Source organism: Ursus maritimus, unplaced genomic scaffold (genome assembly GCF_017311325.1).
Source record: "Ursus maritimus isolate PB19 unplaced genomic scaffold, ASM1731132v1 scaffold_10, whole genome shotgun sequence".
In the NCBI taxonomy this organism is placed as follows: Eukaryota; Metazoa; Chordata; class Mammalia; order Carnivora; family Ursidae; genus Ursus; species Ursus maritimus.
Window position 1 is genome coordinate 19028710 of NW_024423344.1, and position 23812 is coordinate 19052521.

Below are 23812 nucleotides of genomic sequence, written 5' to 3' on the forward strand. Positions count from 1 at the left end.
AAAAAGGATACACACCAACACAGACTAACTGGATGGGTAAGCAGCTCACAGAATGTGATTTTCTCCTCCACCATTTTCTCAGAATTGTACCCCTTTGGGATAAAGGGGATTCTTCTGGGGCTAAAGCTATATAGGCTGAGCTTCTGTGTCATTCTGTGGGGGAGGCAAGCATGTGTGTGCCCTATGCAACCATACAGGTGTCTGTGGGTACCTCCCTGCTCTACCCCTACAGCACCTGTTGAGAGAACTGGCCTAATGCTTCTTATAAGAAGTATCACTGCTATAGTTACAATCATCCCAGTGCCCAGCACTCTGTGTCTCTAGTAATTGAACTGAATGATAACCATAGAGAAATGCTTAGTAATAACAGTCCCGTAAGACAGATGGGAAAGAAAAATATGGATGGATACAGGAAAAATAAAAGAAGAACTGCCTTAGACTGATAGACCTTTACCACTGTTAATAAGGAACCGATGGTGTGGTATTAGAAGCTCCATTTCGGATGTACTTAATCTGTATTAAATACATGTACACCTTGCTTCTAGCAACTTTCTTTCAAACCAAAGGCATATAATTGGAACAACTGAAATATATGCAGAAATGTGAAATCACATTGAAATGTATAAATTATTAAAAAAAAAAAAGATGGTTAAAAACGCCTATGGCCATGATGACAGTGCCCCAGACCCTTCTCATTTGAAAGGCAATAACCATGTCTTTGCCAGTTGATACTTCTGTGTTCCCTGGGGGGGAGGCAAGACTGGAAAAGCAGCCAGGCTACACACTGGCTTCAAACGACATAGTGAGACAGCATTCGTAAGGGACAGAACACGACGGAACGAGACAGGATGAGGAAAGGGTACAAATAGGGTTGTGTCTCAGTGGAGTGTCTGAGGTTTACCACCATTACATCGCCCGAATCCCCAGCAAGCTGATAACGATGAGCCCTTAATGCGTTCGCCGCCTCTGACTTGTGTCGGCCCAGCGTGCTATCGTCTAAATGATACCACAACAATGCTAGAGCACACATTAAGCACTTATTGTAATAGCCAGACTGCTGAGCGGGAGCCAAGGAAGGAGACAGAGCAGGAAAGACGAAAGGTGTCTTTGACTGCACACGCACATTCCCGGCAAGTCACGGTGTGGGCTGCGCTGGGCTACGGAGTGACCACAGCGGGGAAATCAATGTACCAAAAGGCTGCGGGAGGGATCTCTCTGTTTTCAGGTTAAAAATATATTAGATCAAGAGTAACATATCAGACCAAAGTAAACAATAGACTTTGGGTGAAAATGAGATACCAAGATAGGGTCAACGACTGTAGCCAATGAACTATTCTGGCGTGGGATGCTGATAGTGGGGGAGGAGATACAGGGGAAATCTTTGTACCTCTACTCAGTTTGGCTGTAGAACCTGAGAATACTCTGAAATATAAAGTCTATTTATAAATTAAGAAAGTTTAAAAGTAAGGAGAGATGTATTATAATCCCTGCAGTAAATACAGTGATGTTACTTACCTCATTCAGTGAACAGCGAAAATCACGCAGTGTCAAAATGCAGACGGTTTTCTAGGTCAGAAATCTGGTACAGATCTCAGCAGACAAAAGTCAAGGTGTCGGTTCATTCCTTGCCGGGGGCTGTAGAAGAGAATCCATTTCCTACTCATTCAGGTCAGTTGTAGGACCAAGGTCCCCATTTTCTTCACGGCCGTAAACTGAGAAAGGCGTCCAGCTTCTAGAGGTCACTCTATTCCTTGACTCATGGCCCCCTTCCTCCAACTTCAGAGCCTGCAATAGTGGATTGAGTGGTCACGCCATATCTTTCGGAGCCATGATCCGGCCTCCTCTCTTACTTATAAGAACTTGTGTGATTAGATTGGGCCCATCCGGAACATCTCCCCAACCGAAGGTCCATACTTCAGTCACAACGGCACAGGCTCTTCACCATGTCAGACAGCACATTCCCAGGTGCCAAGGATTCATGCAGGGACATCTTTGGGAGGCCGTTATCCTGCCTACCACACTCTCCTTCCCTTAGTAATCTATGGCCCTGCATCCATAACGCTTCTGGAACTACCTTCACTAGAGTCGTCTTGAACACTTAAATGCTCAATGGACCTCATCCTTCTGTGAGCATTCTGCAGTGTTTGACATTGATGAGACCTATTTCTGGAAGCACTTGGTTTCCACTTGCTGCGATACGGATGTTCTCCCCCTGCCCCCTGGGCCACCCCTTATTTAACCCTCTGTTCATGTCTCTGCTTCACCCGTACGTACATTTCAGGACGGTATCCTGCTCTCCTGAGCCTTGCTTCTGAATCATAACTGCCTTCTAAGCGGCTTTGCTTGGATGACCGATGCACTCCTTTTCATCCCAAACCTGACCACTTCCTCTTTCTGCATTATATATATACCCCATCATGAGAGCACCAAACCCCACTCTTCCATAACCGATTCTGAAGAGTCATTCTTTCCTCCTTCTGCCTCTGCCTCCCACCCTCAACCCAGTCCATCATCATGCCGTCTGTCCTAACTCCTAACTCAAGTATCTCTTGAATCCACCCCATCCTCTCTATCGCTGCTGTTACTGAGAATGTTCAGGCTCCCCAAAAACAGTCCCTAGATTACTGCCCCTCCTTGTGCCCTGTCCCATCCACTCCCAGCCATTCTTTACTTTATCACTAGACACAGATCGGATCTTGTCACCACTTTGTGTAAAAGTGTTGGTTGCTGCTCATTGCTGAACAGCACCCACTCTAGCCCACGGGAGACACAGGCACACGGGCACATACACACCCCAAGCCTCAAACCGAGTGCTAGGCTTATCACCCTTATTGCCCTCCTCCCACTTGTTGTTCATATCCCCAAAGTGATCTACAGACCAGCAGCATCAGCATTCACTTGGAAGCACATTAGAAATACAGAACCTTGGGATGCCTGGGTGGCTCAGTGGATTAAGCATCTGTCCAGCTAAATCCCAGGCTCGTGGGATCAAGTCCCATGTCAGGCTCCTTGCTCAGTGGGAGACCTGCTTCTCTCTCTGCCCCCTGCTTGCGCTTGCTCTCTCTCTTTTCTCTCTCTCTATGACAAATAAATAAGTAAAATCCTTTAAAAAAAGAAAGAAATACAGAACTTCAGGCACCACCTCAAATCTACTTAATCGGAATCCGTATTTTAGTGCCATCCCTATTCAAATTCTAGGCACATTAAAGTTTGAGGGACATCGCTCTGGAGCTGTGCTCTCCAGAGTGGTAACCTTCTGAGTATGAAAATCTTTTAGAAATTCTCTTTATTTTCACGTGTAATCTCCATCTTAATTTGGATTTTTGCATGTTTTATGAATCACTGACCATTTCGGCAAATCATCCCTACCTTTTACGTCCCTGTGCTTTTGCTTTCCTGTGCCTGGAATAATTGTCCCTCTCTTCACTGACTGAAACTAGCTTCTTAACTCTCCAGTATCACCTCCTCCAGGAAACCTTCCCCATCTCCTCAAAAATGTGATTGCTCCCACCCCACGGTCTTGTAGACATTCTTACTGAATTATTTTTGCTTGCATGTTCACCTTCCCCATTAGCTGGTGAGCTGTGCAAGGATGAAAACCATGCCGTCTCTATCCCTGTGTCCCCAGTGTACAGCAGTCATACACGTTAGCTAAGTAAATGAATATCTAACTTGAAAAACTTCTGCATTTTAAATACTTTACTATTTTTCATGTCTCTGTTTAAAACCAGAGAGTTGTCTTCTCATTTCTTTCCTCAGATGGCATGTTCTGGTTGATTCCTAGTTGCCATCACATCAACTGGACAGAGAGGTGAAATTAGATGGGGCTTCATCCCCACCCACCTATGACCAAGCCAGAGCATCTCAGATCTGCACCCCACGTTCTTTCAGCTCTGTGTTTATTTCATGTGGATATATACTACAAGAAAGAGACGAAGACAGATGCCTGGGATCAAATGTTTAGCATCTTTCACTTTGTACAGACTTTGATCTTCATAAACAAGACCATGACAACATTGTAACCCACATGAGCAAAGCCCTCATTTCAAAGAAAAACATCTTGTTTTTCTGTCTGCTCCAGGATAACATTAGCTGACTCTGACCCTAACTAGTAAGCTACTAAAGGGAATTAAGCTCATTAGTGGTGTAGTCTGATATCTTAAAACAAAATGGCAGCTAAAATTTTTCAGATAGGCGTATTTCTCTAACTCACTTACAGTGAAATTTGGTATGTACGAAAAGGTCAAAGAGGCACATCGTTGGACTCAATCCATTGCTTCATGTGCAAACTCGTGCCCTATCTGCTACACAGAGTTACTGTGAAGATCTAATGAGAGACTAAATGTCAAAAATGCGATGCTTTGCAACTCTATACACGTGCATGTGTGGCATTTTCATTAAGAGCACGAATTTTTTTCAAATGACTTTTCAGATTTCACTTCTCCAGGCAAGTGTTTGCAAACCTTCTGCACTTTTTTTCTTTTTAAGATTTTATCTATTTATTCCAGAGAGATCACAAGCATGAGCAGGGGGAGGGGGAGAGGGCAAAGCAGACTCCCCGCTGAGCAGAGCCTGACATGGGCCCAATCCCAGGACCCTGAGATCATGACCCAAGCCTAAGGCAGAAGCTCAACTGACTGAATCACCCAGGCGTCCCCCTTCTACACTTTCTTAAATGTCTCTTTTTCCTGTCTTCTTGTTCTTCTCACCCTCTTCTTGAATTTGAGAAGATTCCCCTAAAACAGTAATTCAATAAGGTACACAGGACAACTGCTCACGGATACACTGTAATACACAGAATATGCACTTCACTTATTCAATCTAATTGGGATTTAAATAAATTTTACACTTTTTCCTCCTTGACATTTCATGTACCTGGCCCTGTAAAAAATTAAACTTAGAGCCAAAAAGGTGACATGAGTCCCTGTGGTCCTACTATCCTTTGCCATATACTACAGCATATGATCTGCTTCAGCTAAGATGGGTGCACACTTGCTCGTGCGGCAAGGGTAGGCAGGTGAGGCTCGGTAAAGGACAGGACATAATTGGAAAGATGGCAACAGGGAGCACTGGTTCCAACTGAGGCCCCAGCAGAATCCATTCTATGGTTCTCTTCTTTCAACTACTCATGACAGGGAAACGTAGGTCAGATCCGTTCAGGATTGAGTTCAGCAAGCTTTATTCCCAACCAACGGGATGCTGCGCCAGCTTCCATTAGCTAAAATAGTCAACTAAAATACGTAACTATTTTATGCCTGTATATCTAAATAACTAAAAAAAAATAACAAAATAACACCGAAATTCGTAACAGACAAACATGATGCATATGAGAAGTAACCTATGTGAATCAGTAGGACAGTAGAGAGGGATTCATTTAGACTTTGACAATCAGGAAAGCCTTCTCAGAGGAGGTGGCCTTTGAGCAGGTTCCTGAAGGTGCTGAGGCTCAGGTCGGCAGAGAGGGGCAGGGATTCCCACGAGAAGGCGCAGCAGATGAGGGCAGGCACGGGTGTGGCAAGGAGAAACCATCTGCCCAGGGGAGTGAATGACAGCGCACTGTGCAGGGCTCTGTTACACGTCGCAAACAGGCTTTGCCGGGCATGGGAAGTAAGTAACTGCTTTTTATCTCTGCAGCTCTCTTTATATTTGGTCGGGCGAACTGATATAGAATTTAAATACAGTAAAATTTTCCTTAATGTACTTATTTTAACATCTAGCATAAGGCCCAATGCCTAGCAGAAAGCCTTGCACGAAGCAGATCTTCCAGAGACAGCAGAAAGGGGACCAACAGTAGGCCGTTGACAAGGTATTATTTGACTTTATAAACCGTCTTCTTTTTCCATAGGACTTTTTTTCGAAAACCACTGGGTTCACATGCTACATGATACTGCTGTCCATCTTGATAGCTGTCTGATGTTGAGAGGTCCCTGATTTCACCAACTTTCCACTTATTCATGTAGAAATTATTGCATACATGTCAACTCTCCCTCTGGGGTCTCGGGGCATCTAGTTTGAAAATAGCCATAGGGGATCTGAACAAAATGTGTGGCAGGACATTTGATACCCCATTTTCACATTCATTCTTCCCACTTAGGCTCACATATGCAAAGCAGGTATTATTTGCCTAATTTGATAGATAAGGAAAAGGACTTGAGAGCTAAGTGATTGTTCAAGGTCACAGGTACAACAGACACAGGAAGAAAACTCAAGTTCTAGTTTAAGACTCTAAAGAGAGCAACCTCGCAAGACACTTTTCACTTTTTCATTAAGGTAAAAGAGTTGAAATTATCTTTCAGACACTGCCTTTGATAAATGTACCCGTCAAGGCTCGGTTTTAGGAAACAGAAAGTACTCTAGCTATTTTAAAGAAAAGGGGGTTTAATACAGGGACTTCTATGCTTGTGACATCGATGGAAGGGCTGGAGGGATAGGCTGCAGGTTGGACCTCCAGGAATGACTCCCTGGACTACACAGCCAACTTGGCCCCCAAGGGGAGCTGCCTTCTCCACCCCAAACAGAAGGTGGCGAGGTGGCAGACTGCCACAGGAACAGCTGAGTTCTAGAACAGAGCTGTGGGATCTGGAAACTATCAGCATGCTGCTACAATCGCCTTTCTACTCACAGGCGGAGGGTGACCATAGGATAGAATTTTGCTACAGAAAAACAGGTATCTTTAAGACCCTGGTGGCCAGAAACAGTAGCCAAAGCTGCAGAAATCTGACCTTTTGTCAAATTTCCCCTTTCCATATCTTGCACGAGTGCATCTACTTGGGAAACTCTGCTTTGCATCCACAACCCTAACTTCAAGGGATTCTGGGAGAGACACAGTTGGAATAGATGGCAGGTACTCATCTACTATACCCATGACAGGTAGATGCTGACACACTGACAGGTGCTTCCAGGACAGACGAGAACCAGGGTTCTTAGGTTGTACTTTAGAGGCAGACGCCACAGGCCATCCATGTGCAGGTGCAACGCAGGGTCGCACAGGTTTGCACACTTCAGGTTGGGCACTATTCACAGAGACCGTGAGCCAAGGGATCGCCCCGTAGTTGTTTGTGCCGGCCTTCTCCAGGGTTGTCCCCGTGAGAGCAGGGTTTGGTTGTGGCTTGCTTTGACACGGAGAGAAAGCCATGTGTATGACTAAATTAGAACGTTACTTAGAAATGGAGGGTCACCCAGGGTACTGAGGCCACGGCTGAGGGTGGAAGGTCAAATAAAGGTCAAGATGGACTTGAAGGGCTGATGGCCCTGGTACCAGCCCAGAGAAGTAGGTCAGATATTTTCATCGAACTCTCTGAATTGGACTTTAGCATAAACATACCAGAGAAAGAAACTATAAGTTATCATCGAAGATGGTCAAAATCAATTATGGTATACTGAGAAGTCTTCGAACTGATTTTGCATTCTGTAAAAATAAAAATATATTCTTTTTCTCTACTTATGCATTAAACACACACACACACACACACTGCCACTGTCAGGCTCCTTTTCATTTTATTATATTCATTGTTCCTCATTTATTTGTCTTTCTGTCCAGCTAAACCCAGAATATTGTACTGGGTTCTCACTTTCCGATCTCAATAAAGACATTAAGAAACTAGAATATAGGGGCGTTAGGTCAGTTAGGAATCTGCTCAGGTCATGATCTCAGGGTCCTAGGTTAGAGCCCTGCGTCGGGCTCCCTGCTGCAGGGAGCCCGCTTGTCCCTCTCCCTCTCCCTCTACCTCTCTCCCCGTTTGTGCTCTCTCGCTCTCTGTCAAATAAATAAATAAATAAATAAAATCTTTAAAAAGAAAAGAAATGAGAATATATCCGGAAGAGAGCAATTAAAACGGGATAGTTCTAGACCCAATGGCATGAGACCATTAGCCTCGGAAGAAAAGCTTGTATATCCAGGGTCCAGCATTATGAAGGAGCAGTACAATCTGTTCTGTGTGGCTCCAGAGGGAGAAACCTGGATAAATGGCTCAAGGTTACAGAAAGGGAGATTGAGATCCAATGTAATCATGAGATCCGGCAACAAATGTAACAAGCTACCTACCTATGTGTCTCCTAGGGTATGACATCCCAGTTCTAATCACATTTACTATTTGCTCACCTGTGCTGCTGCCCAGACTGATTAGATTATTGCCATTTCCCCCAACTGGCCTTGAAGCAACTCCCGGCCACAGATCGTACACTTCCATCTCTGTATCCTCAGCTCATCCGACAGCGCAAGGCACATAAGAGGCACTCAGGACAATCGAGATGAAGGAATGACGAGATGGAGAAGGCCCATGGACACAAATGGCAGCAGCAGAGAAGGACTGGCCTCCCGCCCTCCCCCATTCCCCAGAGAGCAGACTCAGAGCCTCAGAGCTGGTGATGCTGAGGGGAACTGCGACCGAAGCCTTAGTTCTGCAGAAATTCAGTCCAGCAGGGAAACAGGGACAAAAGAGAAGCTCACGGGGGAGCTCAGAGCCTGGTGCGAGCACAGGTTCCAGGTGGAAGCTGGTGGAGGGGAGAGCGATGAGACAAGTCCAGGCACAGTTGCTCTCCTGCTTTCTCAGCACCCGTCCATAGCGGCAGAAGAAGCTATTTATTTTGGACAGGGGGTAGTGGCAGAATAGCTCCTGCATATAGAGAGCCCTTTGTTTCCAGATCTTCGAACATTCTCTGCGCATGATCTCACTCAGCCTACCTCTTCCCTGGGAAGAAGCAGGCAGGTGGACACCACCAAAGGCACACCAACCAGCCTGTCTGGACAGGAGGGTGCCAAATGGCTCCTCTCTGGCAAGCAGCCACCTTAACAGCCGAGAAAGGACTCTTTCAATGCCAGTGACATCATGGGATGACTTGAAACCGTACCAGCTCCTAGTCTTTGATACTTGTGACTCACTGGTTAATACTGAAATCTGTATCACTAGTCACAAATTAGTGACCTGTGACTCAGGGCTGGGCTTGAATCAGTGAGGCTGGAGGAGTCTGAGCGACAACTGTGTGTGTGTGTGTGTGCGCGCGCGTGCGTGTGGGTGTGTGTGTGTGCACGTGTGTGTATGTGTGCATGTGTGCGCACGCGTGTGTATTTGGTCCAGCATAAGGTGCTGACATGAGCCCTGTCTTCTAACACCCAGCACACCTCCACCCCCACTTCTCACTAGCTCCCAGAAGGCCCAGGACTGTCATTCCAGTCTGACTGCTACTAAAGTACATCAGCTGCTAGTCAGCACTCGCCTGTCACCTTATTTATAACAATCCTGGAATGAAGCTGCCTGTCCCTGCCCTGCTTCTGCCCCCTGCCACTCAAGCTCACGGTGCGTGACTCTCTCTTTAGTGTCTTCCAGGCTTAGCTTGTCAGGTCAATGGGCACAGCTGTCCCACATCCCATTCCTGCTTGCCACTTTCCGTTCTTCCAGGAGCAAATCTAGCAGCCCCAGGCTGTAGGTTCATGAGTGCAGATGAGGAAGCCTTCTCTGTTGATTCACAGGAAGAGTATTCATACCTTTGGCTTCCTGTTTTTGATGAACCAAGTAAAAGAAAGTGGTTTTTAAAATATAAATGGCCCCAAATAGTAACTTCTAAAGAAGCATACAGATGCTGCACATCGATTAAGGACCTGTCGCTGACATCACCAAAGATGGCAGCTCATCTTCAAGTCGAGGTGCCAGGAACCACCCATGATACGTGACTAACGCTGGAGCAGCCCTGCTTCTTGGAACAAAAGATGTGACCGTTTTTAGGAGAGGAAGTGAAGAAGGGAGTCTTCAACCGAAACCCCAACGGATAAAATGTGTGCACACTGAGTCAGTGGGACGGCAAATGGACCGTGAGGGACTAAAGGGCTCTCACTCCTGTTTCAGCAGATGGGTGCTTTCTCCCAACACCCACCTATCAACCTGCCTGAGTTGATCCAAAGACTGGGGGACAGAGAGGCAGCTAGCTGGCATCCAAAGTGGTCAGAGGATGGAAGTGCAAATTGTAATCCCCAATCAGCTCAGGCTGAAAGATCTACCGTTTACGCGGCATCAGTTGCCTTATGGGGCAAGGAAATAGAAACCAAGGCAGTCTGCACCCCCTATTGTGAGTACACTGGGGTAAACTGACTGGGAGCCATAGCTGGAAGTGACAAGACCCTGCCCAGCCACCAACAAGGCTAAGGGAGCCAACATCCCAGCAACCTGCGTCCATTCACGCTCTGACTACAAGATGTAAGGTGGCATCCAGACAAGCGTGTCTTGCCTGTGCGTGCTTGTGGTGTTCCTCCTCACAGAGCTCCGGCCACCCTCAGAAATGTCATGAATATTCCATTTAGTGAGCCCCCCCACACAGTAGGTACTCAGCAAATAAGAGGCCTCTTCTCTCCAGACTTTCTCATATAGCTCTTCAAAACAAGGACTTTGGCCACTACCCTCTGGCTCCGCTATTTATTAACTGGGCAACCTTGTGCAAACTACTTAACAGCCTAGACCTCTTTCCTCACCAGCCTTATATGGTTGCTGGGACGAATTGAGTTAATTTAAATAAGACAAAGCCCAGCCCCTAGTAAGTGCTCAATAAATGGCAATGAATATTTTTACTCCTGACTCTTCCAACTGGGTTCATGCTACACACGTCAGGGCACCCTCAGTCTTCATATTTTGTAGCAGGTCTGTGTGTGTCTCCTTGCCCATACACACTGGCCTAGGCATTTCAGGCGGCAAGAGCTGTTTCTTACTCCTTTCTGCCTTGGCACCATGGAGCACGGGGACTGGCACCTAGTAGCGGCTGAAGAAATGACTATTGCTTAGCACGTTTGGCACCCAGAGCGCCGTGCCCACGGCCGGTGTCTCTATGTCAGCATGCTGCTGTCTGTCACCAACACCATAGGCTGTTCACTCTTAGCGCCGAGCTCGTGCACCTGCAGAGAGACATCTTCAACTGCAAAGCTTGGGGCCCTGCCACAGAAATTCCACATCAGAGCTCTAGGGGTGGCCCTCTGGAATCTGCCCATTTGCTTGGGCCCCAGGGGACTCTGAAGCCCATGGAAAGCCGGTGAAAGGGCCCCTGGGTGGGCCTACAGGCCGCGAGCAGAGATCAGCGGGCCACAGGCTACCTCGGAAACGGGCCAAGTTTCTTTTCCAACCTCTACAGAAAGAAAGTTGCGATTCTCACCCCTGCAAGCCCAAGGGTGACATTGGCTGATCTCGATAGTGACACCTGCATGGAGAGATAATCGTGCAGTGGGCGATGTCTTCCAACACAAGAGAACGTAGCACTTCCTGTCTCAAAATCTGTTGGTTCTGTCAAACCCTGTGATCCTCCAGGATCCAGCTCAGGGGCCTAGCCCCCCTTCCAGTCATTCAAGGAGGAGGAGGAATTCGGCGTGTTCTGGGCCCCCACTTGTGTGGACTCTGTGCTGGGAAGCACACTCAAGGAGGAGGATTTAACATCATTTGAGTTTAGTCAGACTTCAACTTCATATTCCCTCGGGGTAGAATTTTCTTTCTTTTTTTTTTTTTTTCTTGGAGAACACAGGAGGTTAAACTAAAAACCCACCAGTTAGTAGCTGCATTAAAGGTTACATTTCCACTAAAGCAAGGGGGGTTTATAGCTGTCAGCCAGGGCTGCGTTCATGCAAAAGGCATCATTAAAGCAACCGAAGCCCCGTGCTCCACACGGAGGAATCACCACAGCAACGGTGAGCAGATATGCTCAGAGATGGACAACGAGAATTGCCACGGCACGCGTTAAGTTCTCAGTGGAGTTTTATCGAAAATGTCCTGGCCTACAGCACTGCGTGGGGGAGAGCCGCTGACTCGGCAGGTCGGGTGGCAAGGGCCTGACAGCGCGTGCTTTGGTGTGGGGCGGACCTCGGGGGAAAGACGACAGAAGTGCCCCCCTCAGCTGGGGTAGCTGGGGTAGGTGTCCAGCAAAGCATCTGGAGGGGGCCTGTCACAGCCAGAAGGCCTGGGCTCTGCCTCTTCCCAGGGCGAGCCTGGCAGAAGGTGCCATGAAACAAGTGGCTATTTGGAAGGATCCACCTGAATCCTTGAGGCAAGGATGGGGAGCTCAGGGAGCTCGTCACTCCCTCCACCCCCCACCCCTGCACGCACACGCTATGGTCCAGTCACGCTGGACTTCTGACAATTCCAGGACACACAGAGTGGCTTCCCCCAACAGACTCTGCGTTTGCTCTTCCCCTCGCCTGGAATTCTCTTCCCTGGTCTTTACACAGCTGTCTCCTTATCATCTGTTTCTGCCATCCCTCAAAAAGGCCCTCCCTCAGCTCCTTTTTAAAATTCCTTCCTATTCTGGGACACCTTAGGGATATACCCTTTGTGACATCCAACACCTTACAATGGTGTAGTGACTCCCACAAGAGAACATTCTATCTGACCGCAGTAATAGTCCAAGGTGGTTCCATGTTGGGGAGAAAGGGGTTGGGAGCATGGGGAATGCTGCTCGTCACAGTCCCTCAGACACTGAGACTCAAGGAGGTGCTGTTGTCTCCCCATGTGGTTTCCAAAGTCTCCCTAGAGGTCATTACCTCCCTCAATCAGAGAAGAGAGTCTGGAGGGGTGTGCATGAGAATTTTAATAAGCAGCACGCAGGATTTCCACTCACAGTTCAATGGCTGGCACTCCATCATACGCCTGCACTTCCTGGTAAAGGAGAGTGAGACTCTCCAGATGCATATGAGGAAGGGAGGAAAATGGTTTGGGGAACAGCTGCCCAGCCTCTGTCATGCTGCCCTCCCTTCTGCCGTCATGTTTCATAGAAAAAGACTCCCTCTTCCTGTCCAGGGCCAAACCTTCTGCCCCTGCTTTGAATCTCATATCTTCCCATTTCTTTTAGGTTCTTTCTTGCTAATTTTCCCTTTCTGTATCTGTTATTTTCAACCTTTTCCTCTCTACTTGGATTCTTCCCTCAAATTACCTCTTCCACTTGCTAAAGCCACCCACAAATCCCACACTCTCACATCCACTATGGGAGCCAAGTCCTTATCTTTCTCGAACACACTGGGACCTGACACTATGGATCTCTCCCCTCTCTTTTAGTTCCTCTTCCTCATCTTTAGTGCTACTGGCCGCTGACGGCGTGATACCTTCCTCCTGGCCCCTGCCTGCATGGGTGTTTCTCCCCAGTCTACTTTATGTCTCCCTTCTTTCTTCTACTTCTTACATTTGTCTCCCCGGGTTCTGCCTTTTGCTTCTTTAACCATCCCATGTAGATTTCACTTACAGCCATAGTATCAATTCTCATTTACACGCATGTGATTTCCAAATTGATATTTCTAAATAAGAACCCCCCGTTACGCTCCAGCCATCACATCCAGCCACCTTCACATGTTCCATGGAGGACTTAAGACATATTTTGATGAAGGATTTAAATACCAAAGGGAAAATATAGGTAGGAAAAGCATAAAGTCAGAGCTAGCCCACATAATCCATACAGGGATTGCTTTACAAGTTATCTCTAAACTTCACATCGGCCAGTTCAAAGAAGCCATATGACAGTTGTCGGATTCTCCTGATCCATTAGATAAAAGCAAACCATGTACCCAAGAGAAACACATCCTCTCTTTCCTTTAGATCCTAAAAGGATCTTCTCAAAGGAGTCCTGACTATGTAGTATTCTGGTTATTTTGGAGAAAGTCCTTGACACCATCCATACCTCAGAACCAGCAACGGGCTTCACCTGGATGGGATCTACAATGTTCTGTACGGCCGAGCCATAACGCCAAAGCACAACTCAGGAGCAGGCGTGGCTAAGCGCCCAGAGCCACACGATCCTAGCCTGGCCGGGCCTGATGCAAGTGAAGACCTGAACACCTTAAGGAAGTAGATTTGTTACGTTACTCAGGAATATCTTCTCATATATTGTTTCTCACAACCTGTTCTTCACAGGATTAGAAAGTAAAGGCTTCCGGGTTTCAGTATCTGGGCCCTGCTCAAAATGAAGATAGCAATATTAACAATTATGGCACAGACATAAAGGTTTTGACAATAGCTAGGATACTGTCCTCTTAAGAAAATTTGGAAATGTAACCAAGACAGTCTCTATGGGGTCACTCCTGAACATTCCTTAGGCATTTCACACTCAACCCATACAAAACTCATCCATCTTCCTTCTTCCCTGAATCTTCACAAACTCCTCTGGTCTCAAGACATGGACCACTTTCAACAAATGTATTAACAAGACATTCATATCCAAAGTGTATAATGAACTCCTGCAACTCAGAAACAGAAAACTAACCAAATGAAATGGGCAAAGGACGTGGGAAGACATTTCTCTAGGAGAAAATCTAGAAAGGAGTCACCCTGGAGTGGTTCTCTCAGAGTGGGCTCTGCCAACAACTCGTTCAAGAAAGGCCTTGGAGGTATAAGGCCAGGAATTTGAGCTTCGTCCCAAAATCACTGAATGAGATTCATCCCAAAACCAAGAATCGATATGCTCACAGCTTTTAATTTTAGGACAATCACTCTCAACATGGTGGTCAAAGATGTTTGGAAAGCCAAAACTGATCCATCAAGGAATCCCTCCCGCTGGGTTCCCACCGTGATTCAGTGCAGGTGGAGCTCTAAGAGAGGGTGGGATAGAAGTGCAGTGGGTCAAGGAACTCATGATTCAGGGACCCGTTATTGCAAAGAGTCACTTTCTTGGAGAACATGGTAACGACTCCTCCCTTGACTGTCCTCCTGTACCCTTCCAGTCAATCCAACCATTCACCCTCTCTCAGAAGGTCACTCCCACATGCCCCTCCTATGCTACCCATGCTCTTGGTGCTCTCTGCCCAGCTTCCTTTGCCTCCCGCCCGGCCCACTCCTGCCAGGGAGAGGATTCTCTAGTGCATAGTTGGTCCCTTTGCTCCCTTGACTACAACCCCTCACCATTTCTCCACATGAACATTTCTCCATCAAGTTCAAATTCCTTAGCATAAGTCATACGGCCCTTCCTTATGGGACTTCATCCTTTCTCTAGTCTCATCTCCCCGTCATGTCCCTCCTCTTCAGATTTGAAAAGTTATCTGTGCTTTCTCAAACGGATGCTTCAGCAATCTGATCTTTTCCAAGGTGTTCCATCTTCATAAAATGCCCTTGTCGCTCTCCCTTGTTATCCATCTGCTAATTCCACTCATGCTCCAGAGCAGTTCCTACTTCCCAGGCAGTATCGACTGCCCCTGGATGTTGCAGTTAGGAGCTCCCCGCTTGCCCTCTGGCTCACACACGCCCACCAACAGCTCTTGCCACTCTCCACCTCACCGCGGGTATGTCTGTCCATCTCCCAGACCAGAGTGGAAGCACCCTGAGGTCAGGGCTGTGCCATTTTCCTCCTGCTCCTGCTTACCCCAGGAACCCATACATCTAGCACCTGGGCGCCACCCACCTTGCTAATTCCTGTGCAGCTCTCAGCTTCAGCTCCAAATCACCTCCTCAGGCACACTTCCTTGATCCCACCCCACACGGTCATGCTTTTTTGTCACAGGCTTTCTAATTCCCCCACTCTTCCTTACCCACTTGTCACCTCCTCTCATAGTTCAATTATTTCGCTGTGCGGTTATTTGATGGTGGATCTCTCCACAGGGCAGAGATCACATCTGCTGTGTCCCCAGTGTTAGAACAGCATCTGGCCGAAAGTGAATGTTCCATAAATATTTGGTGACTGGACAGATGGATGGGAAAGAATATGGGACTAGACAGTGATATCCGGCTGGGATAGAAGAGGTTGAGGGACATTTGTTCATTCATCCAAGACGGCACGGGTGGTGGTCACGGACGACCCAACAGAGGGTGACAACACCCAGGAGCAGGAATCCAACCTATGAAAATCATGCCAGGACACTCCCATCCGGGGAGGAGATGAGGGGAGGGGGTGGACGTGGTGACATAAAGCACTGCTCTTTGTCCATCCTCTGCCCATGACCATGACTGAGCACAAGCCGACTGAGGAAAAGAATGTGGCATACTGAGTTTGCCCGTGGAGAAGCCAGGCTGGCTCAGAGGCCAAGGCCATGTGTACTGTCACCCTGGGTCCCCAGCAGGGTGTGATTACCACCATTATCCATTCATAACAGTAGTTCTCTTTTAAACACTATAATGCTAAAGCAATGTTTCATAAATGTGTAAAAATGGAATCTAGAAAGTATGCACCAGGTTCTACTTCCCCAGAACACTGCGTCCATGCAAATCGATTTGAAGCTGACATTTTTACAAATACATGACCTGTTCACAAACCAGCCCATGGAAATGGGAGTTAGCTGCACCTTCTCACTCTTTTCCTCAGAGCACTCTAAATGCCCTCCCTCTAGCTCCTTTTATCTGAGAATCTTTATCTTAAGCCACTTTTTATGCAGTCATTAATTTTCACAGCACTCCTGCTAAGAAGATTCTATTACTTCCATTAAACCATAGAGTAAACCGAGAAGCCAAATTAAGTGATTTGCCAGCTCAGGAAATTAGTGGCCTGACTTGGTTCAAATATAGCAGTTCTGATATACAAAGCCTTGCACCCACCTGCCACCCTGATATTTCCTGGCTCTGGGTTGTGGGTGAGAGCCCGGACTTCCGAGTCAGTAAAAGCTGGGCTCAAATCCTAGCTCGGCAATTTCCTTGACAAGTTATTCAACCTCACTCAGTGCCTGTAAATTGGGGATAATAAGAACACTTGTTTCATAAAGTTGCTGTGAGGATTAAACATGATAATGTACATAGAGTACTTAACACAGGATCTGCAGCAGATGAGGACTGCTGTTATTATGATGATACACACCTGGAAGGGTCTGTCCCTCACCCAGCCCCCACTCCTAATCTCTTCCTCATCACATCAGAAAATGAGTAAGCCACACCTGCAGTTGTGCTGTATAATACATGCGTTTGCAGACCGAGTCTGCTCTGGGGCTGTGAGGATATCTGAGCACATTCCTGGAGAACTACCATATCAATAATTCTCCAATTATTCGTTTGTGCATGCATCCATCCATCTATCCACCCACCTGTCCATCTACGCATCTATCCCCATCCATCTACCCATCCATCCTGTCATCCACTCATCCATCTACCTACCCACCCATCCATTTGTTCACGTTTAGCACATGGAGAAAGCATCTACCCTGTGCAAGCCCTGTGCTAAGTGCTGTGGGAGATACGAAGATGAAGAAGACATGATTTCTGCCCCCAGACCTACAGATCCAGACAGTTACAAGAAACCATAAAGCAAAATGGACTAGAAATGGTGTCATAAGAGAAGTTATCGAGGGTTTATGAAGGACACTGACTGCATAGAAAAAGTAGTGAATTAAGAGCCAGCAGATCTTTTTGAGCCCTGACTTGAATGTTGAGCTCACATCAGCCTCATCTCCTTCCTAGGGTTCAGTTTCTCCACATATACAGTAAGGAGGCAGCAGTGGAATGTTCCATGGACCCTTTCAGCTCAAACATTTCAATCCCTTTGCCTCTGGGTAAGACAAGGTAGCATTCAAACTGAGCACTGAGTAACAGATAGGGCATTCCAGAAGGAAAGAATGACACAAGCAAGTTCAGAAGATAAAGAAGACATAGAATATTCATGGAACGGCATGTGGTACTTCTGAGTACAGCAAACGGCAGAAGGAGCTGATGTCTTGGGAGTTAGATGTAGAATATATTGTGAAGGGTCTTCTTTCCAGACTGAGGAATACACATGGATGATGAGGTGAGATGCGATCAGGCCATATTTTTTTAAAAGTAGGCTAGGGAGTAGAAAGAGGGAGGTGACACTGGAAACAGGGAGGGAGACCAGGAGACTGGATAAAAGGTTTTTGTAACACTTTAGACAAATAATAACCAGGGTTTGAATTAAAGTAGCAATGGGAACGTAACAGACAAATGGGAGATTATTTATAGGTACAATCTACAGGACCTAGTAACTCATTAAAAGCCGGGGGTGGGGGGGATAGTTGGAGATGACTCTGAAGCTTTGTGTTGACATTCACTGTGCACCAAGCAAGCACCTTGCCTGATGCTGGCCCAGGCATATTTTGGGGAGCAGGTCAGGTGTGGGCTTTGCTTTCATGGGACTTGCTTACTGTCCAAATACATTCTGAGAAGTGCCTCCATTCACATAAGAAATCAAGATTCTCTCAACTAGCATTTACCGAGCATTTACTGAGTACACACTATGTGCGAAAATGAATTAGGTCCTTCCAGCCCTGGAAAAAGAAAATAAAGAAAATTTCACGATTGGTGACCCACGTGCCATCTAGAGTCAGCATGCATCAGTAGGAGTAGGACTCGCTGAGGGAAAGAAAGGCCAGTCAGAGAAATGGGGACAACTAATTATAACCTAGCAAGTGGTAAGGATCCTTCTTACTGTGTGTGCACAGAAAGCCCACTTTCCCAGGGTTACCTCCCCCTTTCACCACCCCACATGGCTGCAAGCAAGGGCAGGATGTGGCAGGAGTCTATCCACCTTGCAGAGTTCGTTTCCATTTTAAGGGATCCTGGAAGAGGCTGAGCTCAGCTGCAGCGTCTCCTAGCATGGCCTGTAAGCCATCTCGCTGCAGAAGCGGGATGCTTTGGATGACTGCTTTCCTCCCGATTACGTCTGCATAGGGTAATATTTCCCCGCCCTCGGCAAGCCAGAGTGAGGCAGCAGGGCGGGTGTGTCGTAAAGTGCCTGACGAGGGACACGCAGGCGATGCTCCAGGTCTGTGCCAGAGGGCCCCCCCGTGAGAGGTACTTGATCAAGCAGGAGGCAAAGGGGGCGCCCTCCTGTCTCTCTCGTCCATCTGCCTCATAAACACATTTCAAATCTTAGCTCCAGCGTGTCTGATCTAGAAGCCCTTCCTCATTATCTTCACCCCTCTCCCAGGTGCAGTGGGCCGCTCGCTCTCCCCTATTCATAATTTTAATGGGACCCATGATTCTTCATTTTAATCACACTCATCCACATATTCTCCACCGCCCCCCCGACAAACTTCAAAAAAATCTCTCAGTCACGACTATATCTTAGTCGTCTTTATGCTCTGGCACTTGGCCTTGTACCTAATATCTAGTCACCCTTAAGCATGCGTCACTAAGAAAAGTAGCTGACTTTTATGGAAAGCCCACCCCGCAGCAGGGACTCTACTGAGAGCTTTACACGCACTGTATCATTACACAACCAGGTTTGGTGCTATTGCCCCCACTTTACAGATGGAGAAATTAAGGTTTAGACAAGCTAAATAACTTGCCCAAGATGAAAGTGTTATTTTCCTTCCTAAGATCTCCATCACCTTAGATAGATGGTAGATAAGATGGTCTGAAGTTGAGAAGACTTTGGATTCTGTTGCAAAAGAGGGGACTGTAAGAACATTAGTCCAAGCTGACGGCTGAAACATGAGATACATGTAGACACACTCTCAGATTCTGAGAGTTCTTGCTTACTGGACCCTAGCAAGGGCTTACTAGTAATTTGAAAATAACACCATAACACACAAGCCACGTAGGCTCATTATTAATTCTAGTTCATGGTTAAGAAATATTTCATAAAATAACTTGTAAAGTCTAACCAGCTTCTCTTCCTCGCACTAACTCTCACTGACTCCCCTGACTCCCAGTGACCTTTCCCACCACCGTCCCTTTTCAGACACAGAGGGCAGCAGGCTCCTCTTCCAAACCCATCTGAGAATCTGCATAGGTGAGCGCTCCCCAGGAGGAGAGGGAAGAGCCCATTAGGCACGGAGGAGATTTGCTGGATGGTAATGTAGCTGGTTCTAGCCTGCTGCCCGCCTCCAAAAATAGTCCCTTCCATGGCCACAAACCCAGAGATCCCACGAGAGCACCAGGTAGACTGCATTCTTATTGAAAGGGAACAGCCCTGCAGGGCCTGAATCCTGCAGAGAGAAACAAAAGAGACACAGAGAATCAAGCAAGCTCCTGGAGCAAAGGTGTACCGTGTAAACTGTTACCCAACACTGCCTGCCACAAGCTAGGACATTCTGTGCACTCAGGAGAGGCTGAATTAGCCCGAACTAAGAGTCTAAGGTCAGAAGATCAAGAACATTTCACACCCTGGTCTGAACATCAGAGACGCTGCGGGTCATCCTGCCACACCATTGGTAGGCCCCGAACTGGAGAGTATTCCTTTTCTCCAGCCGGGGCTTCACTTAGGAACGGTGACGGCAAGGCTCCTCCTGTCCTTTAGAAGCCCAGTGCTGTTTATTCGCATGTGCTTGTCGAGGGGTTCTGTTGGTGTTCTGTGCTCCTAATCAAAGGAAGCTGATGAAAGAGGAAAATACATTTAAATAGCAAAGTAGTGTCATCGTGTGTAAGTCTCCTGAAAGACTGTACTGTCGTGTTTGTGTTCACTTATTTATTCATCCTTTCAGTCAAACTTTAGGGGAACATCAATTTAGCATTAAACCTCTTTGCAGAAAGCCGACCCACATTCCCTCTATCAGTTTCCTATGACTTCTGCTACAAATTGCTACAATTCTAGCGGCCTAAAATAACACAAATCCTGTAGCTCCGAAGGTCAGAGGTCCTAAAACTGGTCTCACTAGGCTAAAATCAAGGCCCCGGGGCTGGGGGTGGGGGGCGGGGAAAGCTCTGTTCCTTCCACAGGCACGACGAAAGAATCAGTTTCCTTGCCTTTTCCAGCTCCCAGAGGCCAGGGACATTCTCTGGCCCATGGCCCCTTCCTCTATGTTTAGAGCCAGCAACACCAGGCTGAAGCTTCATCATGCTGCCATCCCTCTGCTTCTCTGTGTCTTTGCCTCCCTCTTCCACTTTTAAAGACTCTTGTGATCACACTGGGCCCACTCTGATAATCCAGGACAATCTCTCCATCTCGAGATCCTCAACTCCATCACTTCTGCAAAGTCCCTCTGACCGTCATATGGCATAATATACGATACTCCCGATTGCCAAAATATAAGGGCATCTATTCACAGGTTCTGGGGATAGGATGTGGACATCTTCCGGGGGGGGGGGGGGGGTCATTATCCTGTCCACCACATCCCCAGTCTTGATAATGTTCATTTCCTTATAGCTAATTGAAACTGACCAACCTTTATTCTAGCCTGTCATTTCTTATTGCTGCTACTTGACTATACATTAAGATATCTGCACAGGCATAACTTTTTAGAATTGCTTTTAGGCCTCCCCTGGCTTTCCCTTAACCATTAGCCTGAACGTTAGACATGACTGAGGTCAAGGACCTTAAGCTGGGAAGAATCTTCTGGATTATCTGGATAGCCCAGTATGATCACAGAGTCCTCAGAGGGGAGATTCTTTCCCGGCTGCAGAGAACCTCTGCAGAGAGATGGCAGTGGAAGAAGGATGTGATGTCCGTTTGCTGGTTCTGAAATGGAGTGGTCTGCGTAAGGATCAAGAGAGGTCTCTAGAAGGTGGAGGCGATAGGAAATGGATCCTCCCCCAAAGCCTCTAGAAGGAATGCAGCTTGACCAACACCTTGACTTGAGCCCACTGAGACCAGTCTGACTTCTGGCCTACAGAACTGGAAGGTAATGAATTCATATTGTTTCAAACCACTAAATTGTGTTAATTTGTTACTGCAGCAATAGAAAGTTTATACAATGTGCATTCGTTTCAGTCCACGCTGATGATTTAAGCCCTCAAAATGAATGTGATTCAGAGTCATTAGTAGACTGGCAACACCCTCCTCCAGATCATTAGCCAGAATTCAAATAAGCCCAGGAGGAATGGGGACCCCTGGAGGAGTCCATCTGAGAACGCCTTGGGTTGAAGGAAACATGCAATTAATTATCATCTTGCCTTTCCTGCTTGTATATCTGGGCCAATCTGTACCTTTCTTGCCAGGCATGACACTGCACAGGTTTTATCTTTTAAGGTACATTACCTTTCCTCTCCCTTCCTTCACTAATGCTATAGTCAGCCCTTCCACCCCCACCACTCCCCTAACGCACATGCCCACGCACACACACACACACACACACACACACACACACACACACAGAGTTCTCCCTCTTCTGAAAAAAGCAACCCAGATTTGAAAAGGATTTATTCCTCCAGTGTTCTGATGTCTACTGCCCCAGGGTTTGTGAATTTCTTTCCTATTCTAAATATTTCATTATAAAGCTTAGGATACTTAAAGGAGCAGTAGACTGCACCGGTCCATTTTCAAGCTTCACATGCAGAGAAGACTTAAATTGGATGTTTTCTTCTAAGGAATACCAAGAATTTCCTGGATTTTTGCCATGAAATTCTTTGAAGACGTCAGCATGAACCAGGTGAGGGGCAGTGATTCTAAGATACACACTATTCACATCCATTTCGCCTGATTGAAAGCACTTCAGACTTTGGATTTTGAGTCCTTGAGATGCTCTTTTGGTCTATTGATTCTTATTTTCTAGATTCTTTTTCTAAGATTTATTTATTTGAGAGACAGAGCACAAGCTGGGGGAGGGACAGAGGGAGAGAGAGAATCCTGGAGCAGCCTTCCCACTGAACATGGAGCCCAACACGGGGCTCGGTCCCAGGACCCTGAGATCATGACATGAGCCAAAATCAAGAGTTGCCCGCTTCACTGACTGAGCCACCCAGGTGTCCCTTTCTAGATTTATTTGTACATACTACGTGTTAGACACCATTCCAGGCGCTGGAAGCACAGTGGAGGATCTGAGCTAAAGATGCAGATTGGAGAGTCATTGCAAAATTTAAAGCCACTGGAATGACAGGAGTGTATAGATGGAGAAGAGAAGATGGGTCCAGTTCAGAGCCTCAGAGTACTCCCAAAATTCAGAAGTCCAGTAGAAGAGAGGGACTTACGATGGAGCAAACTTTTATGGTAGGGAGCAAACCAGCAGAGTGTGTGCTATCATACAACGAAAGAAGACAGTGTTTCAAGGAAATGCTGCCCAAAGGTCAAGTAAGATAAGAACAGATGAGTGATCATTGGTCTTGTCAACATGGAGATGATCTTAATTACCATGAGCAACTGGAAGGGATAGAAGCCCAGCTGCGATGGGTTGCAGGAAAGAATGTGAAAAGGAGTGGAGATTGTGACGTTGAAAATACTTTGAATTAGTTGCGTCAAGAGCAGCAGGTAAATGAAGTTGTGCCTAGAGGTGGATATGGGGTCACAGGAAAGGGGTCTTTCCATGGGTATACCAGTAGTCATAATAGTCCAATGGAGAGAGAGAAATTGGAGTGGCGGGAAATGAAATGGATGAAACAAGGAGGAAAACCAGGAGGAAGGGGTCCAAAGCACCTGCAGGAATAAAGGGCAGACCTAGGTAAAAGAAGAAATTTTACGCACAGAAACAGAAGACAGAGCAGTAAGGATGAGTATGAAAGCAGACATGCTGGTAGATTTGGAAAGTGGGGCAATAAGAATTTCCTCTCTAATTCCGTTTTTAAAGAAGTATGAAACAAGGTCATCATTTGTCCTTCGAGTATCTTTACAGTATGAGCTGGTAGAATGACTGCTACGTTCTCCACTAAGATGAGAGCTGGGGTACTGGCCTGGGGATCTGGTGTACACACGGATTATTTATCAAGTCACTTAGCCCGTTGGCAAATGTGTTTCTTAACTCTCAAACAGTAATGATAACTCTTGGATTGATCAGATACTGGAGAATTCACCCTTGAAATTTCTGTTTCTGGAAACTCAACTAATTAGAGGTCCAGAGATACCTGAAACACTGAATAAATTGGAAAATGTGTTTTGAAACATACAGTAGAGCTGAAAGAAAGTAAGCACAACTCTCAGAGGCCAGAAACAGTGAGAAAACATGAATCCAAGATGGGTATCACTACTGGAGCCAGCATTGTGTCATCTGCTGACCACCAGGGACCTAGTGCCTGGGTTTTAAGAGTTTCCATGCCTGCAGGACAGGAAGCAATCCCCA

At 46.7% G+C, this 23812-nt stretch overlaps 1 long non-coding RNA gene across 1 annotated transcript in view; it reads right to left on the reverse strand.

The window, feature by feature from the left end:
- LOC103677643 overlaps positions 1 to 23812 on the reverse strand; it is a 152865-nt gene that overhangs the window by 74669 nt on the left and 54384 nt on the right. Inside the window, exon 4 of the long non-coding RNA XR_572489.2 lies at positions 1516 to 1785. This is a non-coding gene — a long non-coding RNA (uncharacterized LOC103677643). The remainder of the gene's footprint in view (positions 1 to 1515; positions 1786 to 23812) is intronic.